Here is a 24,257-nt window from a genome sequence, read left to right as displayed (position 1 = left end):
AAACAAAATAAAAGAGGTCATTAGATCCAGCAACACTTGTGGTATAAAGAACAATTTTATTGTGACTTGTGCAGTAGAATTTTTGTAACTAAAAACAGAGCTCTTAAAAAAACACCCAGCAGATCAGTGTGCGCTGGAGTTTAATGATCCCTGACCTTGGAAATTACATTTCAGATTATGTGTATTAGCTGGAGCCTTGCCATTTAAACACACACACACACAAACCTTTTACTAAGTGAAAATTGAAAAATGAGCTACTTTTATGACGACTTGTCCGCTTTTGTCAGTTCAATCTTGCAACCCAGCACAGACATGGGGTTGAAATATCACAGGGAGGACGGATCAAACGGTAACGGCCACTGTGAAGGGCTGCAGGCTCGAGGGGTCTTGACGACGGTCCTATGACCAAAATGTTCACTCCTTGACATACAGCCAAGAACCTCTTACTAATAATTAGGTGGAGGAATTAAATTGAAAGTGGTCAGATACTTCAGTCACATTAAAGGCCCTTGAGATGAGGACCCTTTCAGGTAGCAGCTCACAGGACATGTAACTAAAAGTGAGTATGATACACAAGTGCTAGGGGGCTCAATGCTGTTATTACCTCTTTTCCTCTGATATTGTTTCCTGTTAAAAGACATTTTAAGAACATTTACTTCTTCAAATCCTATTTATCAAAAGAGGACTTCAGTGTGACGCTGGTGTATGAACTTGCAGGTTGTTATTACACAGAACCGTCCTTTACATAGCACTTTATCTACTTTACATTCTGAACTGGTGGTGGCAGTATAGGTCAGGATGCCGACATCATAACAAATTAGGGATCTGACTCATACTTACAATATTCACTTTATCATAATCTCCACCAGGGGCTGTCCAAGCATCGCCCTCCATTCATCCGTTCATTCTTTACTGATGCATGAAAAAGGGTTCAAGGAGTGAAAGTAAATTGGCAAGAAGGCCTCACTGCAGTCCACTGGGTAATTAAAGTGAGCTGGCCCACAGACACAATACAGCGTATGCGTATAATAATCAAGCCAATGCTGGAGGGATCAGTTTGTACATTACATTGTTATTCAGGACAACATCCAACGAATAGATTGTTGAAAAATACATGTTGTGATTGTAGGTGGCAGAACTACATGTCCACATGTGCACTATATTCACAGTAAATGTAAAATACACATTCAAAAAAATACAGTTTCCTGATCTCTCATGCTATTCCTCATGTCATTTTGCATTTTTTATGCTGAACAGATGGCCTTGTTGTGATTGGACACAGATGGGGTTTCTGTGGTAATATCAAACATCCCACACAATGTTATATTTGCCCCAGCTTTGACTCCCAAGCAGAAATAATTTCAAAGTCTTATTGTCTGCTGCTGTCGTATGTGTGTGTCAATACAGCTTAGACTGAAACAAGCAAGAAATAAGCCATAGGAACCCTCAAGTTGCCATAAATTGCTAATATTACCACACACTCAAACGGCTCGACATGAAATGTCTTTGATAGGCTTTGAAATACCTCTCATGTATCAACCAAAGTCTTAGCGGTGGGATCTATCTAGATACAGATATTTATCTTTTTATGTTTGTTGATGTGGCGGCGCTGGGATTCGGAGGAGCCTCGCAGAGGTGTCATGGGAGTGATTCAGTTAAACATCTGTGATGGGAGGTGCCCACTTAATAACCCCAGTGACATCCTCTCCCTCTTACTCACCCCTCTCTCTTAACCGTGTATCAAAGCCGGGTTTCTACATACGCACTTTTGCTTCATCACATGGGATACTTATATTACATTGTGTGTTTTAGTAAATACAAAAAAACTATTTTCCAGCAGAATACCAGTAGCCTTCACTGTTTTTTTTTTTTTTATAAAAAGTAAATACATTCAGAAATTAATATTTCTTATGTTTAAAAAAGAGTGATGCTGTGCAGGTAATATGGCAGGAAAATAGGCACTGACAATGTGGCAAAGATCCTTTTATGGGCATTGCTAGAGATGCATTTTTGGTCATTCCTGGTCAGAGAAGTGACCAGATGGACTGGAGCAGACAACCACCTCTGTGTTTCCTTTGTGCACTTGATGTGTTTGTAAAGCTCGCACCTGACAGTGGGCTTATGTTATGGTTGGTAAAGAAAGCAGGAAGCATGAAGCTAGAAATCTCTTTTCCATAAATGTATCCTTTAAAAAAAGGAGGTGAATTGAATCGTTTCTAGAGTAATGATGGAAGAATGTAAAAACATTTCTCTTCATAAAGTTTGATGTGTGCAGCTGTGTGCTTTACACCACCTCATGGGAATTCAGTTCAGAGCTGCTTTGATGACATGAGAGAGTTTTTACCTCTAAACCGCATTATTCATAAATGTATCAAGTCAATTTTTTTGACAAACTCTCACATTTTTCTGACTGCACTGAACGTTTTGTAAAAGTCAACAAACGAGGGATTCTGTGTTTGCTTTGGTTAGACTTATAGCTGGTGTGACGGAGTCCCCCAGGGACACATCCCAGGGCCCCTGAACATGTGAAAGAGTTAGAATTTGAGCCAGGTGGGTCACAGCAAGGCTTTTAATCCCTGCCTGAGCCTCCTGCACGCTACATGTAATTGATCATTATAAATCATTTTATACAATGGAAATTAGCCATGGAAGGGGGTCAGAGGGTCAGGGGGCTTAGTGCAGAGAGAGGATTCAAAGCATGTTCATTGTGCACATTAACAGTAGAGGCTCAAATTTCATATGTAGCATTATGTAATCCACTTTGATTTAAAGTTGTCATATATTGAAACAATGCGCATGACATAATTATTCAAGGTTTACAGCCAAGCTAGTTGTATGACTCTGTGGATGGCAAAGTCTGTCTGTTGGTTGGTCCAGAGTGAAATATCTGTACTGCTTGTCAGTGCAACCTCACAGAGCCGCAAGCACATCTCTAGAGTTTTAATGATCTCTGTCCATATACTGTATTTTACTAATTTTTCCTGTCAAATCCTTTTAGTTTTGCTGCTCTATAATCACTTTTGAACTGAAACCCTCACCTGTAAGTGACCTGGATCTTCACTTAGTTCATCTGGTACCATCATCAGGACAAACCTTTTACATGCTGAAAACTTTGGTTCATTCCAAACAGTCTCAGCTGTACTTTGCGTTTAGTGCTATTGACAAAGTAAATATCATCCCAGCTAATCAATTTAGCATGACCAGTGACCATGTTAGTATGCTGACATTACATTTAGCTCAAATTAGCTCTAAGCACAGCCTCGTGGAGCTACGAACATTTCTGTTGACTCCTAGATTCAAGTATTTACATTCATCAGTTATGTAACACTCACATTGTAGTGTAGACAAAAGCACCTCATGTATCTATACAGCACTGACATCAAAGGCAGTATATATTCTTTTATTCTTTTAATCGCTGTAGCACTGATGGGATCCTAATGGGACACTGCACGCATCTTAATGGCCTCATTTACCCTTTCCTATGAGCAGTGTAACAATGTTCCGTATCTCTTCCTCGCTTATATCTTGGGTTGAAAGATAGTGCCACAGATGGACACGTCAATCTGATATCCTCATGATAAACTTATTGTTTGTCTACAGGATGTGGAAGACCAATGGTCAGTATTAAGTCAAACATGAACTACACACAGGGGAAATAATCCAGATGTTTGCTACTGAGGAAGTCTATCCTTAGTTGTCATTTTTGTCTTTGACAGCACACAGAACAGGAAGGAACAGGAGACCGATCGGAATGATAAAAGTCCCGGACCTTACCCAGGATGCTGCAGGTATTTGGTATGCACACCAACCAGCTGAGACATCCTGGATACCAATCATCCATCATACATACACAGCGAGAGAAAGGCTGCAGTACGTGTTAATCCATTGGAAGTTGGTGTGTCACATCGATGACAGTACTTTATTCTTAAACAGAGACATCTCGATTATATCTAAAGCTGCAGCATCTCTAAATGTCCTGGTTTTTCATTGCTGTTAAGCAAACATTTGTTTCATCAAGCGATGCTAATGCTGTTGCACAATAACATATGGGACTTTCATCATTAACTATAACACTTTTCTACAACTGAAAACAACTTTGAAGACGAATCCCATCCTCACCTCTAATGTCAGTTGCACGCAAAAGACGGCAACATGGTCTTTCATCCGACTTAAAGCAATATGATGAAATGGGGAAAATGTCAAAGTTTTGTTAAGAGCAATGGGGAGTTAAAACATTTATAATTGGTTCTGAGGTGTTTCATCTGATGTAACTTTTTGAAGGTATATATGTCAGATGGATTTAGCAGTACAGATCTCTTGGGTCAAAAGTTTTGTGCATCCTTCGCAGCAGCCACGGCTCACAGAAAGCACAACAGCCAAGAGCCTTAATGTTGGTTTGCAAGTTCAGAGCTACCTCTGCTGGCACTAAATTGGTTTATGTGGTGACACGTCCATTCTTCTGTAGCAGCCTGAGGAGGCTGAGAGTAAACTGAAGTGTGTGGCTGTTAACACCTGAGCTCATGATGTTAATATAGCAACTGAGCATCGGCCCTGAGTATAAGGCCATTATGCTAACTATGAACATGCCCCAGCCGCGGCATCATTTTTGGCAATCAGACTATGCCATGAAAAGATTTTGCATCAGAGCAATGCAGGTTTTGGAGCCAAGATGTTGTGTGCAAACTGGGAAGCGTGTCTGACAGAAACCTCCAAGACGAAGGATGACAGGTTTATCTTAAAATGCATCATTTTTCAAAGGAATGGAGATAAACGCATTTTCAGATTTGTAGAGAGGGATCGTCCTGTAACGCCAACCGCCAATCTGTCTTTGTCTCTCCTCTCTCCTCGCACACTCATTGTCTCTCATTCTGTGACACACACACTTGCATTTGCACATGCACAAAACCAACAGAGCGCATTTATTTCACGTTATCTTAAAAAAACACATGCAAAAGAGCAGCAACGCATATGGTGCTCATTTCTGCACCAGTGGCCTAATGTTCTTAAGTTCATTCTTTGTTCTGAGCATCATTGTTTTAAAGGCGGGAGACAAAGCGGGGCAGTGTTTCTGTGCTGCTGTTTCATAGTAGAAAGTAGAACACTGCGGCTATTGTGTTTGTCACCTCCTAACTTCCTGCATCCTTACTGAAATTGCTGACAGACAAAAAGGTCACAGGATAGTGGGGCAGCTTTTGGTGGAGAGAGCCAAACATGACACCACACTTTTATCAGTGTCCTTATGCAAAAGAATTGATGCTAAAAGTAAAGTCAGGGATGCAGCTACTATTGAGGAAACCGAGTTCATGTCCTCTGTGAGGTTTTCTTTCTTGGAATTTGGGGGTTTTCGCAACTGTTATATCATTATAAATCTACAGTGGTCAGTATTTTGAAGGCTGTTTTCAGTATTTTTAGATTTTAGTTGGACTATAAATGCTACCATTAGTATTAGCACTGTGTTCAAATCACAAAGCCTGCATCCAAAATATGAAAACCCTGCGATCCAGAGGCTTGTTAAACAACATTTACTGCTCCTTTGAAGCTATTTCCAGAAACTTTAAAGACTCTAAAATCATTTGGATGAAAAAACATTGAGTTTGTTCAGTTCAGTCAATGAAAACAATTTGTTTCATCGTGTTCCTCATGTTTCAACCCAGCACAAAGCTGGGAATGCCATGTGCCCTTACTTTTGTTTGCCATGCTAGCATGTGTTGACAACTATTGGATGGTTTGTCATTGTGGAATGTCATCATTCAAGTGCTGTTCACATATTTATGTCCCATTCAAGATGGAATTGTAACAATAACATTCCCTGCTAACATCAGCATCTCAACATTGTCACTGTGATCATGCTGAAGTTAGCCTTTAGCTGAGTGCAGCCTCGCAGAGCCACGAGCACGTCTTGTTGTAAAACCAAGGTTGCCAACTCTCAAAGCCGCTCCTTCGTGATTATGTTGTAGAAGTTAAATAATCGCTCTCTGGATACAAGAGAAAGTCTGGACATCAGGCTTTTTTCCTTTTTATAGCACCAATATCGTTCTTTAAACATTAGAGTGCTGAAAACACAATTTGGGTGGATTATTATTATGGTCTAAAAAAATTACAATAAAAAGCAACTATTAATGCCATCAAAGACAGAGTCTGTAGCAGGTTACATTAATGAGGCACCATAGTGTCTCCATGTCTCACTGACATTAATCCTGGTTTTGCCAAAACATTAATAACACGTCTGGAAGTTTTCCCAACCACAGGATGACACTGTCTAATCATTTAAGTAAATTACAAAACACATTTTACTGTAGCATCATTACATATGGGCTGGACTTCATCATAAATCATAAATCTAACTATAAAAAGGTTGTATTAACAACATAGGCAGCATATTTGGGGTGATAGAATCATGATTTGGGGGGGAACTATTATATTGTAAAACTTCTCCCAGGCCATTTAAAGGGTCAGTTCACCTCTATTTGTCTGTGTCCATCCACATAATTTTCATATAAAACCATTAAATGTTTCCCAAGTATTTTTCAGAATCAGGGTCCAGTATATTACAAAAGACCCGAATAGATAAATAAGGTCTGCTGAAATCTGTAAAATGTATAAAAAAATATATTTGACGGTCACATCAAACCTCATTCATATACTTATCATCACATTAATAAGAAAGGTTTGGGGTTTATTAAAGACTCCGAGAGAGAAACAGCCCTCCTTTTGTGTCCAAGATTAACATTTCATGTGATCGCTCTTGACAGATGATTTTCTTTCAGAGGCCCCCTGAAGGAATAACCAAAATGGGCACTTTTCTGCCTGGAGTTTTGCAGAAGTTGCTCGCAGAGTTTTTCTCTCGGTCTCTTTCAGGCTTTGGAAACGCTTTGCGGGCGCAGTCCGGCCAGAAGTTTTGAAAGCAGACTGGATCGGACAACTGGAGCCAAGAGTAGATGTGCGATTATGTCTTAAAGGGAGGGGCTTGAACGGGTAGTCAGTTTGGTTTTTATCATTGAGTGTAGTGGAGGACCGACTGCAGACTGGCTCCCTCTCCTCTCCTCAAACTCGACTCAAGAGCTCAACTTTGCGCGTTAAGATCCACAGGTAAGCGCACAAACTTTGACCTCCTGCATACTGATCTCTTAAACATCCCGAAATCCTCAAGTAGGAACTTCACGACTCTCTGAACGAGAAATGCGATGCATTCTTTGATGGGAGACGATCACATCCTGGGTCTCTGCTGTGCGCATGGGCTGCTGCTGGTACTTTTCAGGATATCTTGGCAGCAAGCCGCTCCCTCTTTGTGCGCTTTTAACGCCCAAAATTCACAAAAGGGAATGAAAACTCGAGCTGGTACAAACTTTCCTGCGGTGGAGCATTGACAGTGTCATGTGAATGTTTTGTTAACCGCGGGATGACACAAAGAAGAGCGTTTATCCACTCCTGTAATGCGCGCTCGGTCCTTTAGGGCGGGGGGTGGCGGTGGTGGTGGTGGTTTCTCCAAACCCAGCCAACTTTCTCACACAGCCATGGCACTCACTGCAGCCTGGAGCAACCTATAGATGCTGGGGAGAAAGCTACAAATGTGTTTAAAGCTGACATCACATGCTAACAGCATCCTCCAAACTGTAAAGGGAAGCTGTGTGTCTGACCCATAGCTGCATAATGTGGAGAAACCTGTTGAAATGTGGAAGGTGCACAAAGTTGGCTACAGATGAGGAAGGGCCCCCACCAGCTCACCATCTCAAAGATCATATTTGACTATGAGAACATGCTGGGATACAGAAGGCAATTGTCCTTTGGTGTATGAACTTTAAACACATCCAGCATCTCCTGCAGACAAAGCCACAGGGCAGAAGGCAGGCCTGCTCCCTCGCAGATGAATCCACTTCTCATCGTATCAAGGTATCACATTCTTTGCAATTCCACCAGCCCCGAGGCCGCAGGCTCTCCTCAACTCTCATTGTACTTGAGTTGGCCAGCAAGTCTTTTGATCTCAGCTTTATTACATAGTAGTATCTGCGAAATGGAAGCATGGAAAAAGGGAGAGGGTGGAGGAGGCCGGAGCCGTTGATTTTCTTTTTCTTTCTTTTTTTTTTTTTTTTTTTGAATGCTTTAGGGCCAGAGACAGCACAGTAATTGCCCATGAAACTGTATCTGATAAGTTGTGCAGTGTTTGGAAAACACGTGGAGAATGCCCTTCGCTCCTTATAAGGCGCAGGCCCAACCTGGTGACAGGTGATTGGAATAGCCTCTGGAATGCAAGGCATAACAGTGGTGCAGTACAGAGGTTCCCAACGCCTTCAGTCTGATGTACCCCCACGGCCCTCTGAGGTGAACTAAAGTACCCCCTCATGGACGCCTTCAGATGACTTACCACTATTGTTAGTTAACTAGTTCAACTATGTATCCATTAGGTTTAGCTAAGTGTTTCAACTATATATCCTTTAACTTCAGTGCTCACTTGCTAACTACCTTTAATGCACTCTCGATCACAGCATGTAGTATAAAGGTGTTACAGGCGACTCAATATGTGGACATAACTCTTTTTAATCAAATCATAATTTCTATTTTGTCAAATTAGTTGAGATATTTCATGTTTCAGTGTATCCCACAGTACCTGCTGAAGTATTTCCTGGGATACAAGCACCCCTGCTGGGAGTCACTGCACTAAGAGCTTTTTACAGTTTCTGTATGAATATTCACACACTCAGACTGCTATTTTGGAGCTGGAACACACACAGAAAACTGCAGGCTTTACACTAAAATGCATGTAGTGCTTTGTAGTGTATTTAGAAGTGGATTTTATAATTGGCACAATATGATATGGGTTCAGAAGAATCTGGAGGTAATTGCACAGAGTGATAACAGGGGTTTGGCAGTGTGGGGCGAGAGCCAGGGCCAGGGTTAGGGCTGGGCGGGCAGGATGTAGGGAACACTGCCATGCATTTCCGGAGTCTGGCTCTGGACTGCACAATGCAGTGAAGGCTTCTAGTTACTGTATGCTGGCTCCCTCTCCTTCCCTCCCTTCTGTCATACGCTTGATTAAAGTTAAATGTTGGATCAGCTAATTATTGTGCCTCATCATAATCAACATGTGCCAAAGCATTGGGCATTCATGAATCTGTCTGTGTGCAGTTATGTGTTAATGTGCATGCAGTATATGTGGTTGCTTTGTTATAGTTTGATCCTAGATACTCATAACTCACCACAGTATCAAGTTCCAAAGCAAGAATCCAGAGTTTCCTTGCGAGGCAATAGTTTCTTACCACCACTGAGTGAAGTCAGCCAACGAAGTGGCAAACTGAATTTGAATAGAGTGGAAAACTGGCAGAGGCAATATTCTAACACAAATGATGGGACTGATCTGTTCTTTCTTAATAGATGTTTACCTATACTGTGTTCAGTGTTAAGGTTTTCCAAATGTGGTTTAGTTTCCAGTGATCGCATGCTGACATGTCCGTCCAAACATACATATTGTTTCTGCACAGCAGGTGCCAAAGCTATTTTCTGGTTTCTTTTCATAACGGACCAGTGAAACTATGTCAAGCATGTTTCCTGTGTCTTCCTGTGGACTCTTTTTGCCCCTTGGCTTAATTTTATGCAGATTTGTTTATTCTAAGAATGTGGCTTGAGATAAAGATGCTGCTCCACCAACCAGGAGTTAAATGAGTGCTGTTTTTATCAATGGTGTCCCCCAGTTGCCTGGAATAAAGTTAGTTTGAGTATTAGGTTTGTGTCCTCTGAACAGGAGGAGTAGGACAGGGTTCAGCTCATTTGAAGTGATTGTGATTGACGTGCAACTAGCGCACATGGGACTCTGGCCCTGGACTTGGAGCCCCACAGCGTACTCATTCTGTTCCCCCTCGCCTTTGAATTCGATAGCATGTAATTTGAATGCGCTGCATCCAGAACCGCACACTAAGTTGTATAATATGGTGAGCTTGGACAGACGGGTAGATCTCGAGTTGGAAAAGAATTCTTAACTCTTTCACTGGGCAACGACGGTCAACAAGCGGTAGGCAAAAACTGGCAGCGTTGCTTAATTGCTTGTGAAGTCACACAAGGGCATGAAACCTTAGATGATGTTTATTTAGGTCCTGGAAAATATGCAGCAAGAGATTTGCAGATGTTTGTGATATAAACTCAAAACTCCTATGCTATTTGCCATTTAAAAAAGCAAAGCTCGTTTTTGTTCCTCATTATGCAGCCAAGCTGACTTGGGAAAGTTCTGCAAGGGAGTATCCACGGTGTTCTTAGATGTTCTGGCATTTGTTCACTGCACAATTAAGCTCTGGTTGTCTCCTGGGTGATGGAGAATGCTTACTCTCATTTTTTCCCCCTCATCTAGTCGACCCATACCCCCACCTATCATAGATTCACCACCAAATTAAGCCTTTATAATCAAACCGCATTCACATAGCTATTTTCAAACCGCAGATTCAATTCACTATACATGTGTAAAGAATTTCACAATGATCCTTCCTCCCAGGATCTCTATCTTTACTCCTTTTCTAACTGTTTCCCAAACTTTGATTCTCCTGACTGAGGCAGTCATGTGGGCATGAAAGACCTGTGTTTGAATTCCTCTGGGCTTTAGTCACACTCTGATGAAGAGGGTTTGTTAGATCAGCCTCTCACTCGTGTCGTTTTCTGACTTTAAAGTGCTATCACTCAAGGCCAGATTGCCTAATAGGCAGCATGGCATGTCGGCGGTGGTAATTGGCATATTGGTCCACCATCTGCTTGTTGCCAGATGCCAAGCTTTGCCAGAAGTTTCATAGCTATATAAAAAAAGACTGTTGTGTTCTTTTCCATCTAGCTAAATCTTTAGTTTCTTTCAGTGGGTGATGATTTAATTCATGAGGCAGCCTTGCTTTATATCTTAAAAGGTAAAACCTCCTCTCTCGGTCACGTGATCTACATTTCATGGGGTTTTTGTGGATGATTGATTGTGTGAGAGTGAGGTCAGCGAGCCCAAGCAGCGCTTCTGATGTCATCCTACAAAGATGCATGTTCTCCCCTTCGTTCCCCAAAGCGGGTTATTCAGAGAAGTGTACAACATTGTTAAGAGGGACATTTAGCCTTTGGGCTTCTTCTCATCTGATAAAACAAGCACAGGAAATGTCTCTGTTAGCTGATTGGCCTCGTGTTTTCCTTCAGAGTCCTCCCACTGGGACCTCAGACGTGCTCAGAGTGTCCCTGTGGCAGAGAAACTACCTTACTTGTGTCTCTCCTAGCAGCTACATTAACTTTCTCTTCGCCTCTCTCCTTTCCTTTAACACCAATCTATTCTACCTCAGCCCTTTTCTCCCAAAAAGAAATGATTACTATAACGTTCATTCTCACTTCACTCTGCTCCTTCTCTTTGCCAGCTTTCCATTCTCTCCCCCCGTCCTCTCTTCACCTCCCCTCTCCTCCTCCTCCTCCTCCTCCCTTCTCCTCTCAGCCTCTCGTCTTCCTCCCACAGCGTCCCAAAACTAAACAAACATGGCTAATCAAGAGCCTGTCAAATCGCTTTTTAAAAGTCCCATATTTTAGGGTAATGGGGAATTAAGGGAACGTGGAGGTATAGAGGTGATGTAAATCCCAGCAGCGTGTGTGAAAAATACCACTGAGTGTAAACACATGACCGGTGAGGTCATGTGTTGACACAGTTAGCGAGGTTAACCGCTCTATGAATCGCATGGGGAACACAGACAGGGCAGTGTGTAGGTCAGTTATAGGCCTGCTGGATTTATGCTTGTGGCTATTGAGGTGCTGGGTGTGCTGAAGTGTGTATGGCGAATGTGAAGGACAGCTCGGAGAGTCCACATTGGACGCCTGCCATCACGGGAGTGAAAACTGGCGAGAGCGAGATCAGGCTTGTATGTGGTAATGATGGAAGCGAGGACTTACCTCATACACATAAAACAATCACTGTGTCCTTACATGGGTATTCACATGAGTCAGACTTCAACTGTAATTCAGTTTCATTCTTTGGCAGAGCTTCAAAGCTTGGAGTATCTTTTATTCAGCCAAGTTTTAAGTATTTGAAATTTTATTTTAAGTCTCACAATTTATTCATACATTTAGGGCTTCATGTTTACAATCGACTGTCAAAAGTTGCCTATTTAAATATCCTGCAGACACAAACCAACATTATCATTCATTTGATATCGTATTTCTGGTCATCCGACAAGTACAAGTTCAGTATTCGCTCTCCTTTTAGCTCTGTTTTGGTCTCCACCAATCCTGAGGGAAAAGTCTGGCATTTTAGCTGAGTAATACTCCACTATGTGCCTTAGTCACTAGCTTTGTCTCTCTGCTGTTTGATGCTGGGAAGGTAGAATACAGCGGGTTCATCAGAACTTTCGGTAAAAGCTACTCGATGCATCTGAAAAAGAAACAAACGAGAGCATTATGAGTGAACTAAAACAGTAAAATCACAGTCTGGAAAACCTAAACAAAAAGCCTGAAAGGTGTCAAAATGCTCCATAGGGCTGAGGGGAACTGCATAGTAGGGTTATAATGATGTTTGTGTGTCACTATGAGCGACACCTTTCACAAAACACAGTTATTTGATCAATTGTTAATATAAAAATATTGATATGGCGGCTTAACCCTTTAACGTCCTCACCAAGAAAAAAGCAATGAAAAAATTTATTCTTTATATATTTTATTTCCTTGGGGCACTAATTACAAAAATCAATGTTTTTTTATGAACAGACCCCACATTTTTTGAAATATTGGCCTCTACCAAACGGTTGAGATGTCGTAAGTAAAACATGTTTTCAATAAGATATAGTGAGTCAAAATGTGCTCTACCATATGGTTGAGCAGAAGGTTAAAGGGTTAAAGTGAGAGTGACATTTTTTTTTGGTCTGCTAATCTCTTAATTGGCTTGTTTCATCACAGTAAAATGTCATTCATTGATTAAGTTTCTCAAACCTTTCCCAGCCTGGTGTCTAAAGTCAGACTGTGCACGTGTATCTCATAGCAAGGCACATTGTTTGAAATTGTCCGCATCCATCTTTACCACCCGAATAAGCCAGTCAGGCAGCAGCACAGTCTGAGGTCTGTGTCGGGGCTGCAGTCGGGAGCAGCGGTAATTGTTTAAGAGTGCATTTATAGAGTGTACTCTTTGTGCCTCCTAATCAGAAGCATACTCAGGCATTTACATACGAGCCTCCGAGGATTGCTCAGGAATGCATTACAAGCGAGGCAAGGGAACAGGAGAGTTAGAAAGATGGCTCTAGTGGGCCACTCCGCTGTTGCCATTTCTTTCCACTTCACATGTCACTACCCTGTTAGGAGGGGGTAAGATAAGTCGGGGGTGAAAGTGATTAAGGCTGAAGATCAAAAGCACAGAATGGCTCATACAAAGCCATTCCTCCTTCAACACCAGCAACAAATGTAAGGTATGCATCTGCATTTGTGTCCTCCTGTGTCTTTGAGACATTAATACCAATCAAAAAAAGTAGAAATCCAGTGCTCGCATCTGTCTACCTGTCTGCGACCTTTACAGATTAGATCTGTTTCTGTGGATTCGTTTCAGTACACATTAGGTAATTTGTCAATCTTTCTCTCTGTATTCTAACTCAGGTCTGGCAAGACGACAAGGAGAACAAAAATATGGCCTCAGAAAACCATTTTAATCAGACAGTGCTCCGCAGGGACAGAGGCTGGCATAGGACAGGTCTTTACCTCATCAGAGCTCTGCCAGTGGTGATTGGGAGAAACACTCAGTCAGGTTTTTATTGAATAACCCCAGCTCTGTACTGGAGGGGCTTTACTGTAATAGCAGCTCTACGGTCGCTGAGGTGACAGCCAAATGGTACTTATTAAACTAAGGGATGATTCATACTACATACCCTACTGCAGTTTAACCTTGTTGGAGGCTTACAGTTTGGCTTTAATGCTGAAGTCCAGTCACATTTCTTATGACTGAGATACATATGTGTACGATTATCCTCTGATCACACAGAAGAGTTCAGAAATCTCCTATGTTAAAAAAAAAACACATGAATACAATCATTTGCTATAGACGGTAATTTCATTCTCCTCTCAATTTAAGTCGTAATATCCACTTGAACTTTGTGTGTGCTCGGTATTTTAGATCAAAGCTTTCTTGGAGATGCAAGTTAGCACCTCCCCAGGAATAATAAAGCTGTGGGTCCTGTCGCCTCTGCTTATTTACCCAGTACACAGCACTCCGCACAAATTGAGCATGACGTCTAATGGAGTGTGAGCGTGGATTAATTACCCCCACATTTAGACTAATGGCTCCTTCTCCTCTGATTAATGATGACACGTGTCACACGGAAGAGGGCACAGCTAAAACATATGAACAGCTTTATGTTAAAATTAGATATCTGCCGTTTGAATGTGACGGTGTTTCCACTGACAGTCTGCTGATATGAAAACAATCTTCCTTTTAAATATTATTAAAGCCATTAGCTGTTCAGCGCCTTATCCAGGAAAAATTGCCTTATAATGTGACTGTAACCATCTTTGTATTATCACATCAAAAGCTATGAACAAAAAGTCACAGGTTTGTGCTTAGTTATATTTGTTAGAATTGGAGGCGTGATGATTTTTAACTAAGTCATTTTGGATTCTGTTTTGATATTTAGGAGTCTAAATCCTAATGATACTGGATGTTTTAGGCCAATTCCGTTTTTTGGAACCAGAAATGATGTTTGCGCCACGATAAGACCATCTCTGATTGTCTAGTCACAACGTAGTCCTGCCATGAAGCATACCCTGCTTTATCATCTGTTTTCCTCTCAAATGAACATCATGCTGTATTAAAGAAGACTTGACACTTGTGGCTGAGACCATAAACTCATTAGGAAAGTGTTTACTGTGGTAATAAATCAAGTGAGAAGTAGGCTCATTATTCACAAACTTCGATACAACCGGAAGTCTTTTTGCAACCAGCATAGTCTGCTGGCCATTTGAATGTCGGTTTAAGGCACTTGTGCATTGGCTTCACTTTACAGACCAGGAAACCCCGTCCACTTCTTTATCAATCAACCTAGCCCAAGCTCTACTTATTTAGCCTAACATCGCCAGACCAATTCACAAATAGATTAGTCTGGAACTTCTCAGCAGACAAGAATATCTCAGGACATGCTATTGGATGGACCTACAACAAATCCAAGCAACGATCAACAAAAGCTGTAAGTGCAGTTGTTTGGTCTTCTTTCAGAGGAAATATGCCGTCCTGTTGAATCCACTATCGTGTCAGTATTAAACAAACTGTCAGTAGCAACCATCTTGGTAGTTTACAAAATGCTTTAACTGTGTATCATATTGTATCAAACCTGCTCTACATTAGACAAATGCTTGTGATTGGCCAGACAGATGTGAAGGTGGACATCTGTCTGAACGAGAGGGAGATCAGACACATCTGCCAGAGAAAATAAAACATGAGCTTGCAGATTTGTCTGGTTCCCAGGCTGCTACTTACTGCTTGGCTGCTTAAATATATATATTGGTGTACTAGCTTGTTTTTTGTCCTAACTCATGGGGGGTATAATAAGCTAAAGCTGAAACTATAATTGGGTGTTGTGATTTGGAAATGCTTTTAGGTGGGTTGTCGATGTTTCTTTGGATCAGATGTTGAAGAAGGTACAAATGTAGTACAGTGCATATGAGGGATGGGGAGCCCAATCTGCCTGGCCTCATTAAACCTGCCTTAATGAGAAACAAAACACCCAGACACCCCCCCTCCCCCAGAACAATGGGTTCTTGTTATCAAAGAGTCTGCATCCCATGTATGATGGAGTCTGGCTTGCGTCCCAGCAGACTTTTCATGAGGCTCAGAGTGCCTGAGTCAAGACCTGAGCCCCGCAGTGCCACTCACGTCTGTGACAGCCACCTGGGAGACCACCTTGGAAAATGGGCCCCTATTAGTTCAGGTTAGACTTAATGACCAGTAATGGTACACCGGCCAAGCCAAACTGTGCTAAAGGGCTCCGGGCAGGCCGAAATGAAATACCAGTCACTCAAGCTCTGTACATAAACACAAGGTGGGTGGTGGGTGGGGGTGAATAGGTATGTCTCTAGGTGTGTGTGTGTGTATGACAGGGTTCAGACATGCATCTATGTGTTGGAGAGCAGACTTGACCCAAATGCAAGAGACAATTTTCGAGCGCCAGGGGTGAACCCCCATGGACAGATTAGTGCCGGGGGGGGGGGGGCGGAGGGCGGCGGCTGTGGTTTTGGATTTATTCCCATTTAGCTGTGCTGCTTTGTGAACCAAATCTCATTTCCAGTTTTGCCATCAGCTAAAAAAAGCTTGCAGCAACTTCAACGGAGCAACCAGAGAAGCCTCCTAAGAGCACCGCTCAATTATTTACAATTTCATGGCTGTCTGAGATATGTGTTTTTCTAATAAATTTAGGAATTAGGAGGCTTAAGTACTGCACATATATTAACCTCTAAAGCTGAATTTTATCCTCAATTTAGTGGTAAATGCCACATCATGCTAATGGCATTCAATGATGATTGCGTCTTCCATGGTCTAAGTAGTCTGTGGTCTAGAATTAGCACAGGAATTAAAAGTAAGAAACTCCACCATTTAAAAATGGTATGAGGCAATCAACCATTGAATAAAATTATTTTTAACTGCAAGGGAGAAGGGAGAGTGGCAGAGCCCCCAGGCCTGAAGACGGCACACAGAGAAACATAGAGTAACTATCAATGAAAGAGACAAAGAAAGAGGAAGACAGAGCGCTTTGTTATGTCTCATGAAGCTCTAGGGTTTCCTGGAATTTTTGGCAATGGATTCCATAGTCGCATAACCACAGAAAGAGAGAAGAAATAGGGACAGGCAGGGGGGTAACTCTCCTGAAGGACACAGTTCAAGACGCTCTACTGACAATAGCTGCTCTGCCACTGTATACTGCAGATATGAAGATCCCTAGTGTTTGCACTGGTGGTCACTTTTGCCTCTAGACTGACAGAAACAATGAACACAGTACAAACACACCCGCAGAGAGTGCAGAGTATAAGGTGACTTACATTACCTACTGTATACCTACAGATTAAAGACCCCGGCTCGGGCCTTTCACCTCGGGGGAGGAGGATAGTAGATGTGTACCCGTCCAAGCTGGCTGGCTGCCACACAAGTAATAACAGCCATGCACAAAAATGAGATCTGGTAAAGCTAGTGAACTTTAGCCCTGTAGAGCCCTGAAAGGATTTGAGGTATGAGAAGAGTGGAATGTATTCTTTGGAAGGAGAGGTGAGCTCTCTGTCACTTAAAAAATGCACATCCACTGATTCAAAAGCAATGCTGAGGCTTTAATGTCTCAAAATTTGACACTACAAACCACTGAAAGACACAAAAAAAAGCTACGTTTTCCACAGGGGTTTGATATTTGTTGGGATTTTTTCTTTGTCTCCATGAAAGAGCTTCCCATCTCTAGTTCCTGGCATCATATCTGTCAACTAGTGTAGGTGGACTGGGATTAGGACTGGTTTACTCCACTGAATTTTGTGCTGACTTCTACAGCTTGTCAAAAGCTATTCTCTGCTTTTTTCTATTACAATACTTCTTCTTATGACGACACCATTTTCTTCCCCGTGCTGGTCGTACACTCGATATGCACCAGCTTATACTTGGAGAGAAGTATTACTGTAAAATTCATGAAGTATTAAATTTTTAATCTCTTAGACAGACCTAAAGTGCTGTTGAACTTTTTCTTATTAAGGCAATGCAAAACCAATTCCTGCTGACTGCAGAGGGCGGTATATTGGTGTAACAGCGTAGTGCATGGAAGACATGGAAGACAGGTGAAATAAGATGCAACAGTTTCATGTAAAGTCAAACACTGGTGATAGTGACATGCCATCAGTCCTCAAAAGCCAGAGAATATGAAGACTGCTAGCTGATGTTAAGAAGACAGGTTTAAAAAAGTTTATCTGGAAGGAAATGTTCTCAAAATGTTCGTTTCCGTTCGTCTTAAAGCTACACTGTTCAATATTTTTTGTACAAACATGGATTAAATGACTATGTTAATGTGAAATGTGCTGCTAAAATGACCCCCCCCCCCTTCACTCACAAGTCTCTTATCAGCTTTTAAAAAGTTTTAAAAAATGTATTCAGCAGCTAAAGAGCTAGATATTTTCCCTAAGAGTTGGTGGAGACCAAAAGAGAGCTAAAAAGACACTCACAAATTAAAGCTAATGTTGCTACACATGAGCTGTTTATGCACATGTTCACTATGACAACTTTATAGGTCAGTTATATGTTACAGCTAGTTGTGCTGCTGTCAAATGGCTAAAAAAAAATAAATTGAAGCTTATATAGATATAAGGATACTGATAAGACATTTTGGAGATACACACTGAACATAAACATATTCATTCATTTCAAGTACCTTTAAGGTAGTTTAACTGTGATAGATGGAAATGTCCAATGCAAGTCAAACCTGTTGAAAGCGTCTTACCTGAGAAATACCAATTATTTTCTGCTGGCCACTGTCATGGCCCCTGAAGCCCATTCATCCACTATGTGCTGAGTTTACTGATTCAAGACATCTTTTAGTTTCCACACCTGGCTGAGGAGTCCCAGCACATCCACTATTAAATGGCTTGGCTCCGCATCAACTCTCTGAGAGCATGTCAGGGCCGCATGAATACCCAGAGAGAGAGAGAGTCATAGGATTATAACAAACCATCCCTGGCTGTCTGCACTGAAAGGCCCTCTATTATCATTCCTGTTTCTGACTTGTGTGTATGCAGCTAGTGTATTGTCTGTGCGTTCCCAGAAGAAGCCCTCAGATTTCCCCCAGTAGGACCTGACTGAAAGCACTGTCAGGGGATCACTCCACCGCTCCACATCTACTGTGAGTAATAGACCCTCTCGGTCAGGTCATCTTGCTCGCCTGCCACCCCACCCACAACCTACCCGCTCCTTAATCTCCCCTATCTCTCTCCAGGAATGCAGCCCCTTATTTTGAAAAATACCTTGTCATGTAATACCCTTGAAAAGCCTCGCAGCACACTTCAAAAAATTGGCATTCCGTTGCGTGATTTACTGACTTGTGTGTTAAAACAAGGCAAGAAAGATAAAGATTTATGACATTTTGGAGAGATTTAAATAAATATGTCCTCTGCGAAAGTGATTTTCTTTGTGTTTTCCTGATAGGGCTGTGCAAAAAAGGCAAATTTGTGTCAGGGTTTGCACTCAGCTGTCATGTTTTCAACAGGCTCTCAGTCTGTGGGGGCATTGCATCATGCTTTTTAGCCTCACTCTAACCTCATGCATGTTTCCATGTAAGGTATGATGGGAAGACATTCTCTCTCAGTGTGGTTTAGGCCAGCCACATAAATCACTCTGCCGTTTATACATTTTTTTTTATCCTTACGTTTTTCTTTCCTTCTTTCACCAGAGTGTAATTTCTCTCCGGCCACAGAGTGCCACACATCCACCACGACTGAAACGTGGCTTTTATAGGAAGCATGTCACAAATGTTCAGCAGATCCATTTTCATTCCATTTTTTCGCCTTAGAGAAACACATCAGGAACCTCTCAAGCTTTATGAGAAATACATTTTTATGTTCCACTTAATGTTTCCAGCTTGTCATGTTATTGCCCCTACACCAGAGGCTGTGGGCTGCTGTGGATCATGCTAATCACGTATACTTTTACATTTTAGTCATTGAGCTGCGGTGCATATCCAGAATGACTTATACTTATTAAAAAAGTACAAGTTCACGAAATTGCCTGAGGGCCTCTCAGCCAGACACACTGGCTTTTTGCAGTTTCTGGTTATAACAGCTGAACTTCTCGTAGATCTGAAAGAAAGCAATGGTTTAAAATGTAGAAGAGGTTAATTTTGTTCTGTCTCATCCTTTTTTTCCATCCCTTTCCGTTCGATTCTGCTTTATTGCCATCAGCTGGATAAACTGTTCTCTGGCTGCGGAGTCGGCAGCAGCGGTACTTAGACTAAAACCCACCATATATCTGCACACTGGTTCCACTAGTCTCCCTGGTCAGCTTACTAGTAGCAGATTAATGTCCTGTTGAAGAGACGCAGACTCCTGGCCGAGCCTCATTTACTCTAACAGAAGGCAGGTGTCAAGACGAGCTGTCCTACAGGAACAAGAAGAGGCTGCTTTCCCTTTTGAATAAGGGATTTATGACAATTCACACGCTCTTGTGTCTCTTGTTCAGCTTAGAGATGCATCTTTGTGGCCTAAAACGAACAGTGGTGCAAGAGATCATTAAATTACCTGTTAAGATGGGAGGTTTCTTCAGTGCATTGAGATCTTTGCCATCTGTCTGTCATTATTTATTTACAATCCTATTTAATAGAATGAAATGTTGTCACAGTACACTCTAAGGTACTGGGAGACTTCACCCATGTGTGTTCATCAAAACCTGGTTTGTTATGACAGGAAAATCATGCGGAAAAATTGCATTTATTTATTCATCAGTCCTGGTTTGTTTGATAGTATTACAGCATTAGTTTATAACATGTATGTTCTGATGTCACATTTTGGTCCTGAGTGACAAGAAGATGAAGGCTTGACTGTAAAGTCCTTGTGGAATTACACAACAGACTCTTAATATCACATGTCAAGCGCAGGGGTGCATATTTACTGAGATTATTTGACATTCTGGATATTTTCACCACAATATCTGATGTATTTTTTTTTTTTTCAAGGAGGAGATTACATAACAGGCTGCAGAGCTGGAAACTAAAACCCGGATCCTGTGCAAACAGGAGAAGAAAGAGCTTTATTTATCACTTTGTTCTGCCTTTGTTCAGCAGCACAGAAGAAGATGCTCATTTTAAAAAGTAATATTGTCCTAAAGGGAGAATTTCAGTAGTTTATTTAATTCAGCTCAAACAATAGTATCATGGTGTTCGTGGGAGTCTTCTACAGCCCATCAACAGATTATTTCACTTCAGGGAGATGCTGCTACAGTGTACTTTATGCTAATTAGGGTAATTAGCTTAATTTAGCATAAAGATTGGTAGCAAGTACCAGCCTGTTAAAAACACAACTTGCTGTTTTCAATTTTGAACTCAGCAAATGGCTTTTTCTTTTTTACAGAGCCAGGCTAGCTGTTCCCCCCTGTGTTCAGTCTTTGTGCTAGCAAAGCTAACCGCCTGCTAGCTGTAGCTTCATGGTCTTCGTCGGGGAATAAGAGTGGTATCGATCTTCTCTTCTAACTTTCATCAAGAAAGGGAATAAGCTTATTTCCCAAAGTGTCAAACTATTCTTTTAAGATGGATTACAAAGGTTCTGCGACTTCTTAAGATGGACAGTCTTGTTAAAACAGAAGCACAAGTCCCTTTATTTATTGCTTTGTTCTGTGCTGAGTTCAGACTTTTTCCTCCATTGCTGGCGCGCTCCACAAACTGCCCCAGATAATTTGATGAGTTTTTTGTGAAATGACATGCCCACATAGACTCTGCAGTGGCAGCTCCAGAGAGCAGATCCATATAGCAAAGGGGGGGGGGCAGATAAACAAACCGTTTCTAACTTAAGCAGAGGACTGTGGCGCTCGAGACGGCTGCTTTTTCACCAAGAGGAATGTTCCCTTCCAGGGGGCTCCGATTCAAAGTGCACTGCGGAGACTCCGGTGTAGACCTCATATGTGAAAGTGAAGAAAGCTTTTGTGTGTGTTTTTAAAAATGAAATGTCAGCGCAGTGAAAGGATCGGTGTGCTTCTCTTTCATGACTCCTGAGTCGTGCAGGTGTGCGTGTTTGTGTGTGTGTTCACCGAGATGTCACGGCAGGGCCAACATCACCATCAGTCATGCTGTTTTGAGAGGGAGCCAAGTCTGTGGCCACTGTGTAGTGAGTGTGAGAGCTCTATCTCGCTGTGCACACAGCATGCAAGAAACCCCCACCCCCCCCTCCTCTTTTCTTTTTTTTTCCTTTTTCCGAGTTTGGTTACGGGAAAAGGCAGCATTTTTTCCTTCCATATTTGGTCATATGGAGCACAGCCAGTGAGCAGTAGCTTTTTGATGCCGTACAAACATCCCTATTTTGTGTGGGATTTGTACTTTTTGGAATGCTTTTTCTCCAATTCTGCCTGATTGTGGGTGCAGCATCTGAAAGTGCACTTTTAAAAGGGACGCAAGCCTTTTAAAAGTGAAACACTGGAGGGGGATTGTGTTGGCTCTTGCTGCCGTTTCACAAAGACGTTGCCTTTTTACAGTGTTATTTATGATTTGGGCAGCAAGAGTCCAACTTCTAATGCAAATTTCCCTCTTAAAACCAACATTTAAAAGTAAGACAGTGTTTTATAACCTTTCTTTTTCAGCCAACTGCTACATCAACTCGTCTTGGGCAGTTGTTTCATTTGGTAAATTGGATCAGCAGCTGACAAATAGGAATTATAGGAATTTATCGTCTCATTTCGGTGGTTAACTTTAGAGAGCTTTAAGTGAGGTTCTGAAGCCTACTGAAGCTGGATTTAGTTAGATCTCCTTAGAAAAAAAGACAATAAAGGTGATGTGTTTGCAGCATCTGTGCACTAAAACCTGCTGTCGAAAAGCTGTTAGGTTCAGATGATGGATATGGCATGTTGGGCTAATGTTTTTATTGCAATTCAAGTGTGACTTAGCTTCAGGCGTGAGGTTTAGGGGCACATAAACACACCCTCCGCCTGACGAAGAACGCTGGCTGGTGCAGTGCAGGTGTTTTCAGCGGTCTCTCCACACACACAGTTAAGGCCATAATGCCTTCAGATCTAATGCAGCTCAGAGTGTGTCGAGCAGTACGAAGCTCCCATCCATGTGTGGGAGAAGAGAAAATATTAAAAGAGTAGTGAGTCATAGCCTAAATATACGACAGATGACACTGTGCTCAGAGTTTAGCGAGGTTATCTCGCTGACAGTGGAAAATAAAACACCGAATTCAAGAATGCAACAGAGAGAGTCATTTGTTTTTATCAGTGCAAGACAAGAGTTTCAAAGTATCAAACTACAGGTTTTGTCAGCTTGCAAGATGATTAAAACAAATGTTGTCTATTATCACGAACATATCACAACACGCTTTGCAAGAGAGTAAGACAGTGCCATGAGAGTTATCGCTGAGTAACCCAGTACTTTTAGAGGACAATTCCAGTTTTTAGGGTGTTAGGTTTTGTAGCTCTGGCCATCATTTTAATTGGCTGTGATAAGTAATTACTGAGATCTGGGAACATGGAGACTTCACTACTACAAAGTCCTTGAGGGCAAGACACAGAAACAGTCAGACTGGTTGTAAACCAGCCAAGCATCAAGCCAGATTATCTAAACCACTTTTTCTGGAGGTGATAGTGAAAGCACATCCAATGTGTTGATAATAGTTCCTCATTGCACAGGAACACTGTGGCAAGAACAGTGGGTCAAAATGTAACCTGTAACTTTAAAGGAGAGGAGACCTAACCTTACGCTTACAGATAAGAACAGTTTCATTTATTTATTTTAAGCACTCTGGGTTTTCTGCTACAGTCTTACCTGGCTAACGTTAAGTAGCCTAATGTTAGCAAACTAACTAAAAACATACTACTTTTACTGGTGCTATCTTTAGGCATTTACTGTCATCCTGTAATAGTCATTTTTAGCGACCATGGCTGCTGTTCAGCAAAATGTGACATAGTATACATGTTGGGGGTAACATTTTTTACTTTTCGCTTTTAAATAATTTTAGAAAACCTTGGGGTTTGTTTGCCCTGTTGAACTTTTTTCGTATTCCAAGATCTCTGCTTTGAACTTGGTGAGTGCGATCTTGTTCCAGTAACAGTGATGTCCAAAACTACAAAAAGAAGTAGATAGAATAGAATTTACCCTGTAAAGACTCTTATAACCTCAATTCTCAAATTGTCTCTTACTAAGAGTGATGGGTCCATCATGCACATATCTTTATTTTTAGTTTGAGTGTTTTACAAAGCAGTTCTGGTGCTGGTTTGATTGTGCATTTGATCTTTTGGGTCCCTGATACTGTGATAAAGTCAGTGGTTGGTTAATTCCAGCACTGCGTAGTGCTGCCTGCTAGCATCCTGCAAAATATAATACATCTGAGGTATTCTGAGGTATTCCATTGAGATTTTCTTGGCTGTGTGTGAACAGATATCTTCAGTCAGTCTGTCTCAGTGTGTATGATTCACAGGGCACAGAGAGGTGTTATGGAATGTGAACCATTGTCTGGGAATGCAGGAGTCTCCTTTTTCTACACCAAATGGAAACTTAACATCTTTAACCTTCAGGTCTTTTCCTTACACCGATGTGAAATTTTCCCCTCGCTGATTCGCCCTCTATCTGCTAAAGTCAGCA

At 41.7% G+C, this 24,257-nt stretch overlaps 1 protein-coding gene across 1 annotated transcript in view; it reads left to right on the top strand.

Moving 5' to 3' along the window:
* The first annotated feature begins 7,007 nt into the window (after positions 1–7,007).
* The window catches only part of cald1a (caldesmon 1a), a 52,692-nt gene continuing 35,442 nt past the window's right edge, over positions 7,008–24,257 (top strand). Inside the window, exon 1 of the mRNA XM_070853799.1 lies at positions 7,008–7,089. The gene's annotated coding sequence lies outside the window, so the exon portion shown is untranslated. The remainder of the gene's footprint in view (positions 7,090–24,257) is intronic.

This window comes from Pempheris klunzingeri, chromosome 22 (genome assembly GCF_042242105.1).
Source record: "Pempheris klunzingeri isolate RE-2024b chromosome 22, fPemKlu1.hap1, whole genome shotgun sequence".
In the NCBI taxonomy this organism is placed as follows: Eukaryota; Metazoa; Chordata; class Actinopteri; order Acropomatiformes; family Pempheridae; genus Pempheris; species Pempheris klunzingeri.
The sequence above is the reverse complement of the archived record's forward strand: the minus strand, read 5'-3'. Positions and strand labels throughout refer to the sequence as shown.